The sequence below is a fragment of the Ceratotherium simum genome, chromosome 21 (assembly GCF_057802395.1).
Source record: "Ceratotherium simum simum isolate JZ-2026a chromosome 21, ASM5780239v1, whole genome shotgun sequence".
Classification (NCBI taxonomy): Eukaryota; Metazoa; Chordata; class Mammalia; order Perissodactyla; family Rhinocerotidae; genus Ceratotherium; species Ceratotherium simum.
Genome location: NC_141920.1, coordinates 42,436,585 through 42,451,586, shown reverse-complemented (window position 1 = coordinate 42,451,586; position 15,002 = coordinate 42,436,585). Strand labels below are relative to the sequence as shown.

The 15,002-nt window shown below is 36.7% G+C and overlaps 1 protein-coding gene across 1 annotated transcript in view; it reads right to left on the bottom strand.

The window, feature by feature from the left end:
- Positions 1-15,002, bottom strand: part of LOC101401682 (ADP-ribose glycohydrolase MACROD2) — a 776,405-nt gene that overhangs the window by 197,562 nt on the left and 563,841 nt on the right. The gene's annotated exons all lie outside the window — the stretch shown is intronic.

The window sequence follows — 15,002 nt, the reverse complement described above, 5'->3', positions numbered from 1 at the left end:
TTTTGTTGCTTAAGACAGATGTTACCTTGAATCGTGGCTCAGTATCCTATTAGCTGTTTGACTTTGACAAATTAACTGCTCTAAGCCTCCGCTTCTTCATTGTTTAAATAAGGATAACAATATTTCTTTCACAAGTAGATAAAATAATAATTAATATTAAAAATTATTGTTAGTATTTTCATCAAAACATTAGTATTTTAATAATATAACAATGATATTATTATTATTTTAATATGTTAATGGCATATAATAATTTGAATATATTAATTATAATTAATAACATAACAATGCTGTTAATATTTTAATGTAGTAATATATTAGTAACACCAATAATTTATTTATCAATAATACATTATTAATATTGATATTAAGTAGCAGACAAGATTTCAATGGCAGACCCATTCTTTTCTACCCTGTCATATTGCCTCCCGTGGGAAGGGAGGGGAAGAAGAAATTTGTATTAGTTATCTATTGGCACATAATAAATAATCCCCAAACTGAGTAGTTTAAAACAGTAATAATCAGTTATTATCTCTCAGTTTCTATGGGAATTTGGGAATGGCTTGGCGAGGAGGCTTGGGGGCCTCTCTTGGGGTTACAGTCAGATACTGTGGCTGTGGTCATTTGAAGGACTGACAAGGGTTGGAGGACTGGTTTCCAAGGTGGCACTCACATGGCTGATAATTGGGTGCTGGCTATTGGCAGGAGTCCCCAGTTCCTCTCCATATGACCTTTCCATAGGGTTATTTGAATGTTTTGATGGCATGGTGGCTGGCTTCCTCCAGAGTGAGAGATCCCAAAGACTAAGCAGAAGCTGCAACGTCTTTTTATGACCTCACCTCAGAGTCACACATCATCACTTCCACCATATTCTGTCGGCCTACAGATCAGCCTTGATTCAATATGGGAAGTGACTATACAAGGGCATGAATACCAGAAGGTGAGGATGATTGGGGCCATCTTTGTGGCTCCCTATCACAAAATGTAATTTTTAACTAAGCAAAGAAATCTATAAAACTATTCAACTCGATTAATCAAATGTTTATTGAGTGTCTATTATGTGCTAGCCTTCAGGGATACAAAGAATTAGATAAAAATCATAATCATTGAAGAGATCTTAGTCAAATAGAGAGTCAATAATAAAAAAAATTACTTAAAACTGGACAGACTTGTATATGACAAGATTCAAGAAACATATACAGGAAGAGCTATGAGGGCAAAAAATGGGGAGAGGTGAATCTAACTGGCCCAAAAGGTAAGGCAATGAAACCTTTGGGATTTGATGTTGGCCTTAATAAATGGAGACGTACTTGACAGATGGGGATGGGATTTGGGTTTGAGCAAATGTACAAATGTTGGAAAATATACAGTATGTTTAAATAACAGCAAATCGTTAGGCATGATTCACAGTAAGTGGTGAAGATCTGATATACCTTTGCAGGACACAGGTAAGTGTCTATATTATAGTATCATTGAACTATATGTTCCAAAGGCCTGATAGATCATTTAATTCCAATCCTGACATTTTAGTTAATGAACCCAAAGACCAGAGACTTTGTAGGGGTTGCCCAAGGTCATCTGGAGACAGAGTTTGGGGGGCACTGGAGATGTAACACCATTTGCTACACACGTTGGCCTCCCCTTAGTTTATTTCAGACCATGAAACCAGTGATGAGAAGAATGATTGGCTCAAGGGTGATCATCAATCATCAATCATCAGCCGTGTTTTTAATGAGACAAATTTGGGGAATGGGGACACAGAAATCTATTTATAATGATGTTAGTTTCTTATATTAGAAAAGTAAATTAGCCATTAAAGATATGTCAGCTCTACTCAGTGAATCAAGTATTTGACTCCTCCAAACCTTTATTCTCTATAAAGAGTAGCAGTCCTATTTTAAGATATATCTTTCTCTTCTATGCTCCTTCCATATTCTTGTTTTCCCTTCTAGTTTACATACAATCTCAAAAACACTCAAAGACACAGTTCCTGATGCCTTTTGTTAGAAACAACTAAAGCCAATACACAGTTTCCCCCTAAGGCATCTTGAGCTCATTTGCCATAGAATTCCACCAGATTAAATCAGAATGTTTGTATCTGCTTCCCACATGTTTACACACACAGAACATTTCCATACATAAAAATTGCCATGTGTGTTAAACAGGAGAGGCAGTTTAAAATCTTAAGAAAGAGTTAATTAAGCACAGTCTAGAGCTTAATTGAGAAAAGAAGTCAAAGCATGTGGAGCATTTAGCCAACATGCTCATGGGCTGAGTAGTCCACAATTAATGTGAGTGTAATTTTGGACATTATTCTCATTTGAGGGTTCTATTTTCAGTCGTCAATTATAGATGTTAATAATGATGAATGCTGGAAACAGTTGTACTACACTGTGGAGCCAATTTTAGGTAAATGTACCTCAGTTTTTCTGTGCATTTTGGATTGCTGTCCAATGTCATTTTAATGGTTCACTTTTAATGGTTCCTGAGGGGCTGTGCAAAAGGGAGGAACTTTTTATTAAATGCAAATTTGTCATATGTTCTATATATATTATTTATCATATTTGGTTAAAAAATCAGATGAGAGGGAAGGTCAAAAAACTCAACATCTTCCTACCATCAGAATTGATGTCTATAGTGTTTTTTACCTTATCCTGCCTTATACGAGAGCTTGACAAGGTAAGGAATTTTCCATGTTATGGAAAAGTTATAAAATGTTGGTGCACATAAGAATCATCTAGGCAACTTGTTGAAAATTCAGATTCTAGGCTCCACCCTCAGAAATTTGATTTAGTAGGTGTCACTTGCCTATTTGCCGCAGCTCCATTCCCTGTTCTGCTCTGTATCGCAGGGACCAACATATCCCTGGTTACGCTGGCCCTGTCGTTTCCTGTTACATCTGGTCAATGGGAATGACTGAAACAAGACTGGCAACTTAAGAAGGGAAAAGCTTGGGATATTTACTCGCCTCTCTTTCTGTTTCAGGGGCATCTCTGGCAGTGGCTGTGCTTCTTCTGAAATTCCAGCTCATACAGGACAGCCCATCCCTTCGTGGCTCCTGTCTAACGACCCTGGCTTCTAGGCTGGTAACAAACACCACCACCTGTGTTCCTTCCATCTAAGGTCTGGTAATGGCTTTCTGCTGTGGCTAACATTTGAGTTGTCTCACTGTCTTCCATTTGGTCATCTTCTTTAGCTCTGAGGCAGGATCTGCACAGCACATCACAACATTCACTAAGAGGATCAGACTCTGAACTCCCCATAGGCAGTCTCCCTCTCTCATCTCTAGCTTGATACTCTTTCAGAAGCTACAGACAAACACATATACATACACACATGCAAACACACACACACACACACGCACATTTTCCCCGGGTAAAAATTCACTGAGGACCACTAAAAAACTATAACATAGCCCTCACATATCATTTGGCCACTGATATCAGTATTCTCAGTATCAGAACTTTTTTCCACTTTGAACCACTGGGTAAAATCAAATCATGTAGCTCCAACAAAGAACATATGTGGGTAGAAATAATATGAATTCTCAGCTCTGGTCTCAGTTTAAGGTTTAGATATTAAGTCCAACAAACCCCAGAGACAGCAGAGTGACATTTAGATAACATTTTCTGTGAGAGTTTGCTAAACAATACAAACATATCAGCACATGAAATCAGGAGCTAAGGATAGGTCACCTGAAGATGGATTTGATTTTTCTTTAGCCAGATTGCTTCCAGGACAAAGGCCTGGGACTCAGGACTGGCTTAGCTGTCCGGCACCTGATGCTCTAGAGGCAGAGTCTGAGGAGTGACTGGGTCACAACTACCAGCGCTGCTCCTAGGGTCCTGAGGCCAGGAGGGGGAAGACAAAATCCTGGGCATGGTCCAAGCAATGTCAAGGGAGAAGAGAAGATCAGGTTGTGAGCACGGAAGGCCAGAGGAGTAATGTGCAAGCAAGGGCTCAAAGCTGAGCAGGGGCTGAGACAGACAGGAAGATGAAGCACCATGTGGGTGGGGCACAAAGCAAATGGAGACAGAGGGAGAGCTGGTATGGGTCACCCTTGGATGAGAGCAGAAATTCTGTGTATATTCCTTCTATGGGCAGGTAAAGCCAGGGGAAGGGCATGCAAGCTTTAGCCTCCTCCCTCCAGACACTGCACTAATTCTTCATGCATTCAGGTTCTTCAATGTAGTTCTTGCAAGCAAGCACATCTCTTTGACTAAGGCAGGGAAAATGTCTTTAGTTGAAGCCTGCAGAAAAGCAAATCCCAGAAATAGCCTAAGAGATTCAGGACCAAGACTTCCCTTGAGAATAACTTTGATCAAGGCACATAACAGAGCTCAATTTCATAGTCTCTCTTTGCAAATGGGGTCTATATCACCTATAATTATCAGGATCCATGAGACAACACCCATAGGGGAGCTCTGGGATCATTGTCATTGAAATCCAGGGTAGTAGTAGTATATTTTTTTGATGGCATTCATGACTGTAGTCCTTGGTTTTATAGTAACATCTAATGTCTTCATATTTCAAAAATTCCCATTATGAATTCATCTTGGTCCTAAATAATATGACTACTTCAAGCCTTTAAATCTAAACACCCTAAAACCCACATAATCCAACAAAAGTCCTTCCTTGAACAGAACAAAGTGCTATCTTACTATCGCACTGTAAAGATGCTAAGAAAGAAATCAACTTCAGAAGTGTGTATATATATCTATGTATTTATAACATACACAGATGATAATCATCTTGTGGTTTGCAGTTTGCAAATGGTTTAATATACATTATCTCATATGATGGGTATTATTTTATTTTATTTTCATGATATCACTTTTAAGTTGAGACAACAGAGCCTCAGAGAATTCCATATTAAATAATAACAAACAATACAGCCCAGGTCTTCTGACCCAGAATTACTGCCTTTTTTAACTCTACAAATCCACACACAACAGAGGGACCCTCTCTGATCAGTGTGCAAAAACTCCCCTTTTGGAGTCTTTGTTCACATCTTTGGGTGTTTCCTCTCCTCATTCTACGTCATTCAGTGCTTACCTACTCTCTTCCGCCAAACGGCTTGATTCACGGGGTTTAATGCATTACAGTTCCTCAGGGATATATATTACATGAATGGACGTTCCTGGGACAAAGAAACACCCTGGTCCTGGGATTTTATATATCAACACCAGCCTGGATATTTAGAAGACTTTATGGCAGATCGGAATTGTCCTGGCACAGATCAACTCACAGAGATTTAAGAGACTTTCACTTATCCCATATCAGCAGTCCCACCTGGAGACTTTGTATATTGTGCATGCATCTCTTTGCTCTAAGTGGATTCTCACTGATTTAGGAAGGTTTTCATTTGAAATATGGAGGCACGAGGGAGAAACACTTAGCTCCTGGCATGATCTCTATCCATATTGTCTGTTGTGGCAATGGGTCTCATAAGACCTGCATGGCTGTCCATCACCCCCACTGTCATGAGAACACAAGGCCCTTAAGTGTCTGCCATCTTTCATCAGTCTTCTGAAATCCACCTTACAGTCCTGTCATACACACCTGCCTGCAGGTTCTGGAACATGCTGTGTGTTTGCCTTGCTGCTTTGCATATGCTATTCCCTGAATCTGGGAAGTCTTTTTCTTCCTCCCCTCAAAATTTCTTCCTTCAATAGTCCTTAAAGATTCAACTCCTGCTTCAACCGTGCCCCGCTAAGCTGTATTAGGTACCTCACTCCTGTATGCTCACGTTGTCCTTGTATAGCTTGGTTGTAACACTTAACATATCATTTTGCAATTTTTCATTTACTTATCTATGTTCACCCCTCACCACCCTCAACCAAAGGAACTTGGATCTGTGACTGTGGGGAAACTTTTCTCTGTATTTCTGGCTCTCCACAAATGCTTTCTGAATGAAAGAAAGAGAGAAAGAATTGGTGATTGAATGACTTTGTTGAATGTAGAATCTAACTTAAAGAGGATTTAAGATAAGCTCTCCACAATTTTGACCTTTGAGTGAAGCTCTGCTCCCCACCAAGCAGCCAACTGGAATCTGCTCAGGAATCTTCAAACAGCCTGCCAGTCACAGAGGTGGGGCCAGGAGATCACAGTCATCATTTAATATAATTTATGATTTCTACCGCCTGTGCGGATGATGTTGTATTTGTTTCATTCTGTTTTTAAATTCATGTTTCCCTTAAATGATTCTACTTAGCTTGTAGCTGGGGGCTAATTAAAACATGAATTGGTAAGACAATCCAGAATGGACTATGTTTTACTGACATGTCCTGCAAAGGATTTCTTGAGATAGGAGAAAGGAGAATATCTTACAGTTAAGAGACACAGTAAAATTTGATTTGGGGTGGGAGTAAGCTGAGTGTTAGGCAACAGCTTTGAGTAGCATAGACTAAATTCTAGGAATATTTTCTGAGGAAAAGCAATACCCTTTGCTTTTAAATGTCTTTCTACTCTGACATCATGTTCAACATCAGGGTCATTCTTTTCTTTATAATAATCGGATGAATATAGAACAATCTATGCCACTCAAAGATTGTCTTGGGCACAAGGTAATTTTTTATTGAATAATCATTAAACATAATTCAAAAACAATTGCTTTTAAATAACAGGCATGTGAAACATCAACTTCTTAAAATAATGCTCATTCTTCTCTAAAAAAATTATGGTGTTTATAAACAATTGAAAGATCACAGCCCATAGGAACATTTCTGCACTTAAAGTAGTTCCTGAGATTAAAGCATATCATTCAGTCATTCATTCATTCAACATATTTCTAAAGTGTCTATTATGTGCTAACCACTTTTTCAATGAAAGCATACACAGGTATGGCTGAACATAGTTAATATACGACCGCTAGTGCTCAAAAACTTAAAGTATTAAAAAGAAAACCAGAAAACACATTTTAGACAGTCCTTTGGAGTGTACCCACTGTAACAATGTTACATTGCAATGTAGGACAGTAAAAATCACTGTGAAAAATTTTTAAGTCTTTCATATGGAATTAAAAATTCATGCAAAAAACTGATCTTAATTCTGACATTCGCTCATGGCTTTAAATTGGCAGAAATTTAATTTTCTTCCCCTCAAGGAACTAATGTCAGTATTTGTTACCTTGCACCTATAAACTGAAGCAGAACTGAGTTTGAGAGTTTTAAGGGGAGAAAGTGGTGTTTCTGGCACATAGGAGAGGTAAGCTTAAATTTGGCCGTCGAAAGTTTCTTTCACTTCAACATAAACACTTATAACCAAGAAGAAACCAAGGCAATGTGAAGTGACCCCACTTGTCCTGGTCTAAGTGTTGCCCACGTTCATCCTGTGCTTTTCCAGACTCCCTCTGTTGATGCACAAAGACCACGAGGCCACTGCTCTAGCCTGGCTTTGATGTAATAAGTGAAAGGGCAGGCACAGTTAGAACACCCAGCTGAAATCCCTTTGAGAAGCCCCCAGAAACCATATATCCTGGGCTCAGCAACACTGTCAATCATTCAGGCAGAGGAGCTTGCTCTATCCACCACTGTGGAGACACACATTTCAGAGCCAGGGATATCACATTGCTTTATGCAAATGCTAATTAGTGTAGCCTTGGCCACCAATTATAACGAAAGGTAGCCAACGCATTGAGAGTTTATAATGTGCTGATCACTTTCCTGGGTGATTGATTTTATCAATTAATTCTGGATACCTCTCCCAACTGCCTCCCCCCCCGCCCCAACCCCATTCCCACAAGCAGAAAAGGGAAAGGCAATGAACAACAGAGAATATTACTTCTTCTTCTTTTAAATGTATATGCATAAACATAACATTTTTTTTCTCTTCCATTGCAGGTGATAATGCTACCAGGCAGACCCTTAAGACCATTAAGATACCTATTTCTTAAGGTGGGTTTTGAAGAAAGTTCTTGCAAATTTTGTCTTATTTCTTGTGAAGGCTAGGATTGTGCAGACTACTTTGTTTCTTTATTAAGTATGTCATAGGAAAGGGTATCTGAGGTGTTCAATGATTCTCTTATGTAAAGAATATCCTCAATACAATAATCTCCCTTAATATTAATTGAAAAGAGCTAAGGTTTCTTTCTGGAAATAGAGTCTAAATCATGAATATCCTTGAAAAATTAATCTGAGGCTAATTGACATTCTCTGAAATACTGTCCTTGTTTTTCTTATCTTTGAAAACTTTTGTTATAACACCAATGAATGCAGGAACAAAGATTATATCCATCAGGAAGATGGTAAGTTTTGAAGATAGCTTCTGAAGAAGAAAATTGCTTTCAAGAAATAGCCATCCAAAAGAAAAGTTCTACTATTTTTAAGGCAATTAGTTCACCATTTACCATAACTCAGAACTAAATATTCTCATTAATGATGACAAACACAACTTACTTCACTTATTATTCCTTTAACCATTCATTAGTACAAGAATATGTTAATACTATAGAGCTAAAGTTCATACGTCAGCCACATTTTTTATTATTAAAAATGCTGGGAATTTTAGAAGCACCATAACAAACACAGATGGTAGAAGTAAAAGCCTTATCACTTCAAAGATAAACTTCACCCCACATTATTTTGTTACTTATATTCTTCCTAATGTCCATTGTACAGACTATTCTTCCTCTTCATGTTTTGCAGAAATATAATTTATAAGGTATTATAATAAATATCATTGTGAAAAAAGGGGTTTAACAAAAGAATTTGTTTTCAGGCATGCCTTTGCTTATGCTTTTTATAGAAAACAAATCCATTGACTTTGGAAGAAAATAATTTCACAGCAATAATGCTTCAAGGTAGGAGATTTCTTCCCTGTTCAAAAGCATAGAAAAGATTTTAAGTAAGATAATGTTTACTCATAAACTGTTTAATTTGTAGAGAAAATATTCATCTTTATAGAAATGTTTGCATTATAAAACGTGTAAAACTTCCAATTCTTGAGAGTATGGCATATATATATAGAACTTAGTACACAGTAAGTTTTCAATGTTTTATTTTTTCACCTTTCTCTCCCTCCCATTCCCCTACTTACTGCACCCCCCATCCCAGTTTATTCCCCTAGAAGGATAACAACAACAATAATGTGAAATAGTACAATTTGAAATGAGTTATCTGACTAGAATGTCCAGGGACAAATTTTCCTGCAAATTTATTGACATACATGATTAACAAATGCCATAGTTTTCTTTAAATTGAAAATTACCAAAATATGTGCAAAACTTCTCACTAAAACAAAAGTTTAATATTAATATATTTCCTAATAAGTACATATACTTGAAGATAGACTGTGCTGCCTGTGATGAGTCAATTGTTTTCACTGAAATTGTTTAAGCAGAAGTTGGCTAAGTGATATTAGAGCCCTGGTAGAGAGGGAATTTCTGCAGAGGATGTGAAGTTGGATTTGGGTAGAGGTTTTGAATTCCATAGATAAATAAAATGCATTAAAATCATTGAGTGCTATACAGGTGTCTCAACTTTTTATTATCCCAATTAAAGATATACTTCCATACACGTCACTGCCATCAACTCTGAGCATCAAGTCAAAAACAAATGTCCGTCGATGGATCAACAGATGAACGGATAAAGAAACGTCATACATACATATACACACACACACACACACACACACACACACACACACACACAATGGAATATTATTCAGCCATCAAAAAGAAGGAAATCCTGCCATTCGTGACGACATAGGTGGACCTTGAGGGGATTATGCTAAGTGAAATAAGTCAGAAAGAGAAAGAAAAATACTGTATGATCTCACTTATATGTAGAATCTAAAAACGCAGAACTCATAGAAACAGAGAGTATAATGGGGGTTGCCAGGGGGTGGGTGGGGGGGAGAAACGGAGAGATGTTGGTCAAAGGATACAAACTTTCAGTTATAAGATAAAAAAGATTAGGAGATTTAATGTACAGCATGGTGATTATAGTTAACAACACCGTATTGTGTACTTGAAAGACTTGAAAGCTGCTATGAAAGTAGAGCTTTAATGTTCTCACTGTAACAACAGCAATAGCAGAAAAATGGTAATTATATGAAGTAAAGAACGTGTTAACTAACCTTATTGTGGTAAGCATTTCACAATATATACATGTATCAAATCATCACATTGTACATCTTAAGCTTATGTAAAGTTATATATCAGTTATATCTCAATAAAGCTGGAGAAAAAAAGAAAGAATATTTTAACATCAACACAGTAGGGGGTGCGATCTTAACAGGCAATCCTCAGGAAACGGGAGCTGACAATCTTACACAGGTGAATATATACCATTGTTACAGGCATCCATGGCTAAGAACAAGACACCCCAAAACTTACTGCCTTGAGATAATAACCATTGTATTATCAGTACAATAGTATGGGTTGACTGAGTTCAGCAGGGCTCATTGTGAGTCAGCTGGCAGTTGGCCAGGAGCTCAGCTGTGGCTGTTGACCAGAGCATCTACATGTGGTCTTTCCATGAGTCTTGAGCTCTCCATAGTATGATGAGTGGGTTTTGGGAGGGAGTGTCCTAAGAGCAAGTGTTCCAACACAGGAGGCAGAAACTTCCGGTCTTCCTAACATCTAGGCTTAAACTGGCACAGATGTCCCAGGGCCCTTCTACATTTAAGAGAAAGGGAAACAGACTCCGCCTCTCAGTAGGGGTCATGAAAAAGAATTGTGAACATATTTAATCTCCCCAAACTATCATTCTATCTTTTTCTCATTTTGCTTTGGTCTGGTGAGAATGTTGTCAAAGATTGTCACCTGTCTGTGGACCATTGTTAGGAAATCACCGGTGGACTGACTCACCTCAAAAGTCACTTCCAACTCATAAATTTATTCTTCTCTTAAAACAGGTAAAAATGAAGTTACCTCCTCTTCATACCTATTTGGCATCAACTATTCAGAGAGAAATTTCTTTTAAGAACACATTCCTTCACTTACTCAACGAATATTTATTGAGTGTCTATTCCAGGCACAGTTGGGCGGTGGATGTAGAGAATTGAGTCCACACAGCAGCCCTGGCCAAGAAGAGCTTGTGTGAGTAGCTAATTCTTTTAAGGGAAGTTGCCTTGGGCAGTTTCTCCTGATGTGTGGGGGAGAGCTCCATTGGCTCCATATTTTCCCATAAAAGTATCATAGGAATTATTTACTTCCTCATGTCATGCCACACTGGCACCAAGCTCTTTTTACAGGTAACTCAGCAAAACAGAAGGAAATCTGATGTGACTATGTCATGAATAGGCTCCAGTAATAATGCAGTGGGCTTTCTCAGATTGGGCATGGAAGGGTGAAGGAAGGATGCTTTTCTTTTCCCCCTTCAAAAATCACAATTTCCATTCAAGCTTACATTTTCCCTTCCCACCCTAGGAAGTAAAAAATTGCCCCACAGTTCTTTATAACAGTCTATAGAGTTTTCTAATGAAATTTACTTAGGCAAGTAAAATAGCCATACCTTAAAATAGCATTATACATCATTGATGTCTCACAAATGTATTGCAATTGAGAAAATAACAAACATACACACGTACTTAAATATATGGTACATCTATGGGTTCAATAAAATCATCAAAATTAAATCAATTCTCTCCACCCCAGCTTGGTAATTGCAAATTGTACAATTGATCAGGAAGCTGTATAGTCAATTCAAGTGTATCACTGATAGCCGAACTCATCAGTGAGACCACCACAGCCACCAATTGCTCAGCAATTAATTGGATCTCTCTGGTCGATCCAATTACACCATTAAGAAATAACGAGACCAACCATTTTACAGTCTGGTTACTCCAGTTGTCCTAATGACTGAATTGGATAGGGTTGCCCAGTGACCCTGTCAATGGCTTCACAATTGGCCTGCAAATGATCAAAACAGCCAGTCATCCATGGCCAGTGTAATTTCACTAATAAAGTAGAGCTGTCTCCTCGTATGCTGCAGAAGCACTAATAGGATTGTTTTCACTATAAGCCATGGCCCCATCTGACACAAGGACATTTTCTGACAATCACATAGCCATATGTACATTTGACCAGCCGCCCATAGCTTGAAATAACTCTAGCACCTCATTATGGAAGCTGCAGTGTTACTGAAGACACAAATCCGATTAAGTAAATTGCAGTTGCAAACCAGGCATGTTGATAAATACTTGGAAACTTTTATGAACATTGTGATGACTGCTATTTAAGGTAAATCTCTTTTTTTTCCTGCTCTCAAAAGAAATAAATGACTATTTTCTTCCTTGGCTGACATATTTGATCAAAGAATGAAATAAAAACATTGGAGAAGTAATGCTTTTAAAAGCAATCTAGTCATTCTCGGACTATAAAACCTGAATTACAATACCAGATTTTCCGGGCAAACGTTATCTGTTGAATGAAGCTCTTCTCTATTCAGCAGATATGAGTTTTATTTTGCGAATACGATTTGCTTCACATAGACATCTACACACACACACACCCCATGAAGAGCTCACCTGCTGTTATCTTACATTTTCCTCCCTCTTTTCAGTCAGCTCTATTTGTAGAGTGCAGATTTTAAAACAGTTATTAGAGATATTTTATAGTTCACTTTTGCTTTGTCATTAGCAATACTCTTTCAAATATTTATCCACGTTGTTTCTAAATAAAACACCCAAGCAAACATTTATGAGGCATTTGTGAATATATTTAGAAGAAAAGCTATTTTCTGTGGGCCACAAGCCATTCTTGCTACAGTAGGTTTTAACTCAGCAGTTTATTCGAAGGTGTGATTGTGGAAACTATCATGCTGGCTGATTCATGACCTATAGGAGCATCAGTGGAATCCTGTTTAATGAGCATCACAGAATACAGAGAAATTATTATAATTTAGCATGTGAGTTGTCACTAGAGCAGATCTTCCTCCTCTCCCTCTGCCACCTGCTGTATCTTCTGTAATCTTTTCTACTTTATAGTCCTCTCGTAATCTCTAAAATCTCCTTCTCTCCTCCCCTCATAAAAGGCTAGACTGAACATAACATGGAATATTGATGGGTAATTTCAAATATGTATATGAAAAACGTGACTGGTCTATCTAGTTATATAAATACTAAATGGGAATCAATTTAGCAAAACTAAATTTATTTCAATAATGTTATCAGTTCAATAATGTCATTAAGATTTATTTTCTTATATGCAAAAGTGAAGTTACATTTTATACTTTTCAACCAGTTTTTCCATTATTATAAAAATGTACTAAAAACAATAATTGTAAAGTAACTTTCAGTTTCATTCCCATACAATATAAATTCTTGTTAACAAATGTAACTTAAGTTATGACTTTAAACATGGTATATTTAACCATAACTTTTCCATAAGTTCTCCATGAAAGAAATAAAGGAAAATTCAATATTCAAACAGAAGTTTAGAATGTATCATACATCACTTGGCTTAGAGAATATTATTAATGTTTACATTAATACATTATTAGCAAAACATACTCATCAAATTTTAAATCTGTCGTCTGGTATGTGTATGCCATAAAGATGCAGGGACAGACCCTGAGATTCAAGCTGGATTATTTTCCCTGGCTGGACCTTGATTTAATTTGTATCATGATCTTGGCCAATTGACTTGACCTATCTATTCCCAATTTCCTGATCCTTAAAGTGCATTCTGATATTTTTGGTGATTAATGAGGCTACTCACTTTCTTAATGCTTCTTGACTAAAAGTGACAAAGCAATCATGCAATAATTATTGGACAGAATTTCAATGTGCTTCCTGTGCCTTCCAATGCCTTAGACCAAGTGCTCTAAAAAACGTTGTACAGTTCAAGTCCTGATATTGCATTGGAAGATACAGTGTTATAAAATAATGCAATTTTCACACTCTTCATATGTATGCATATAAGTATGTACAATTCATTTCAGTAATAAAACTATGAATTAGTATTTTCAAATGGAAGGGGTCTGGATTTTATTTAATGCAAATGTATCACTCTGGTGTCAGGGTAAGAAATCTATTATTAGTATATAATACATTTTAAAATATTAATAATTCTGCAATAAATATTAAATATAGATACTAATTACAACCAAAGAATTTGTAAGATGTCATGGGAGATGTGGAACTAATAGAATAAAGGAAGAAAATTGCTAGTTATTTAGAAACTACTTCTTAATAATAGAATAAATGAGGAAATATTTTAAAATAATTTATACAAACATTATAATATGTACAACTTAATGATATGAAGATGAGTAAATAATGCTTTAAAGGAAAGTAACCATAGTAACAAAGTAACCATAAAGGAGAAGAATGGAATTTCATTAAAGTAAAGGACTTGTGTTCATTAAAACATATTACTAAGAGAATAAAAAGACAAACCACAGAGAAGATATTCACAATATGAAAAGGATTTGTGTTCAGAATATATAAAGAATTCCCTCAAATTAATAAGAGAAGACAGATAACCAAATTTTTTTAAAAAAATGATCAAAAGAATAGAATATATACTTCACCAAAGAAGATATTTAAATTGCCAATAATCATATGGAGAGATGCTCAGTGAAATGCAAATTAAAACCACAATGAGATACCACTATTCCTGCACCAAAATGGCTAAACATAATAATTTTAATATCAGATATTATCAGTTGGGAAGGATGTGGAGCAAATTGAACTCTCATACTCTGCTCATGGTGCAGTCACTTTGGAAAAGGTTTTAGGCAATCTATACTAAAGTTAAGAATACATATTCCCTAGGATCCAACAGTTCCACTCTTGATATGTACCCAACAGAAGTGAATACTTATTTGCACCAAAATACATGTCAATAATAATCTGAGAAGCATTATTATTAATAGGTCAACTGGAAACAACTCAAAAGGAAAATTGGGGAAAAAAATCATGCTATATCCATACAGTAAAATACTCCTCAAAATGAAAAGGAATCATATATTGGTACATGCAACAACACAGAAGAATCTCAAAAAAAAAGCAAAAACACAAAACAAAAGAGAACATCGTGCTCAGCAAAAGAAGCC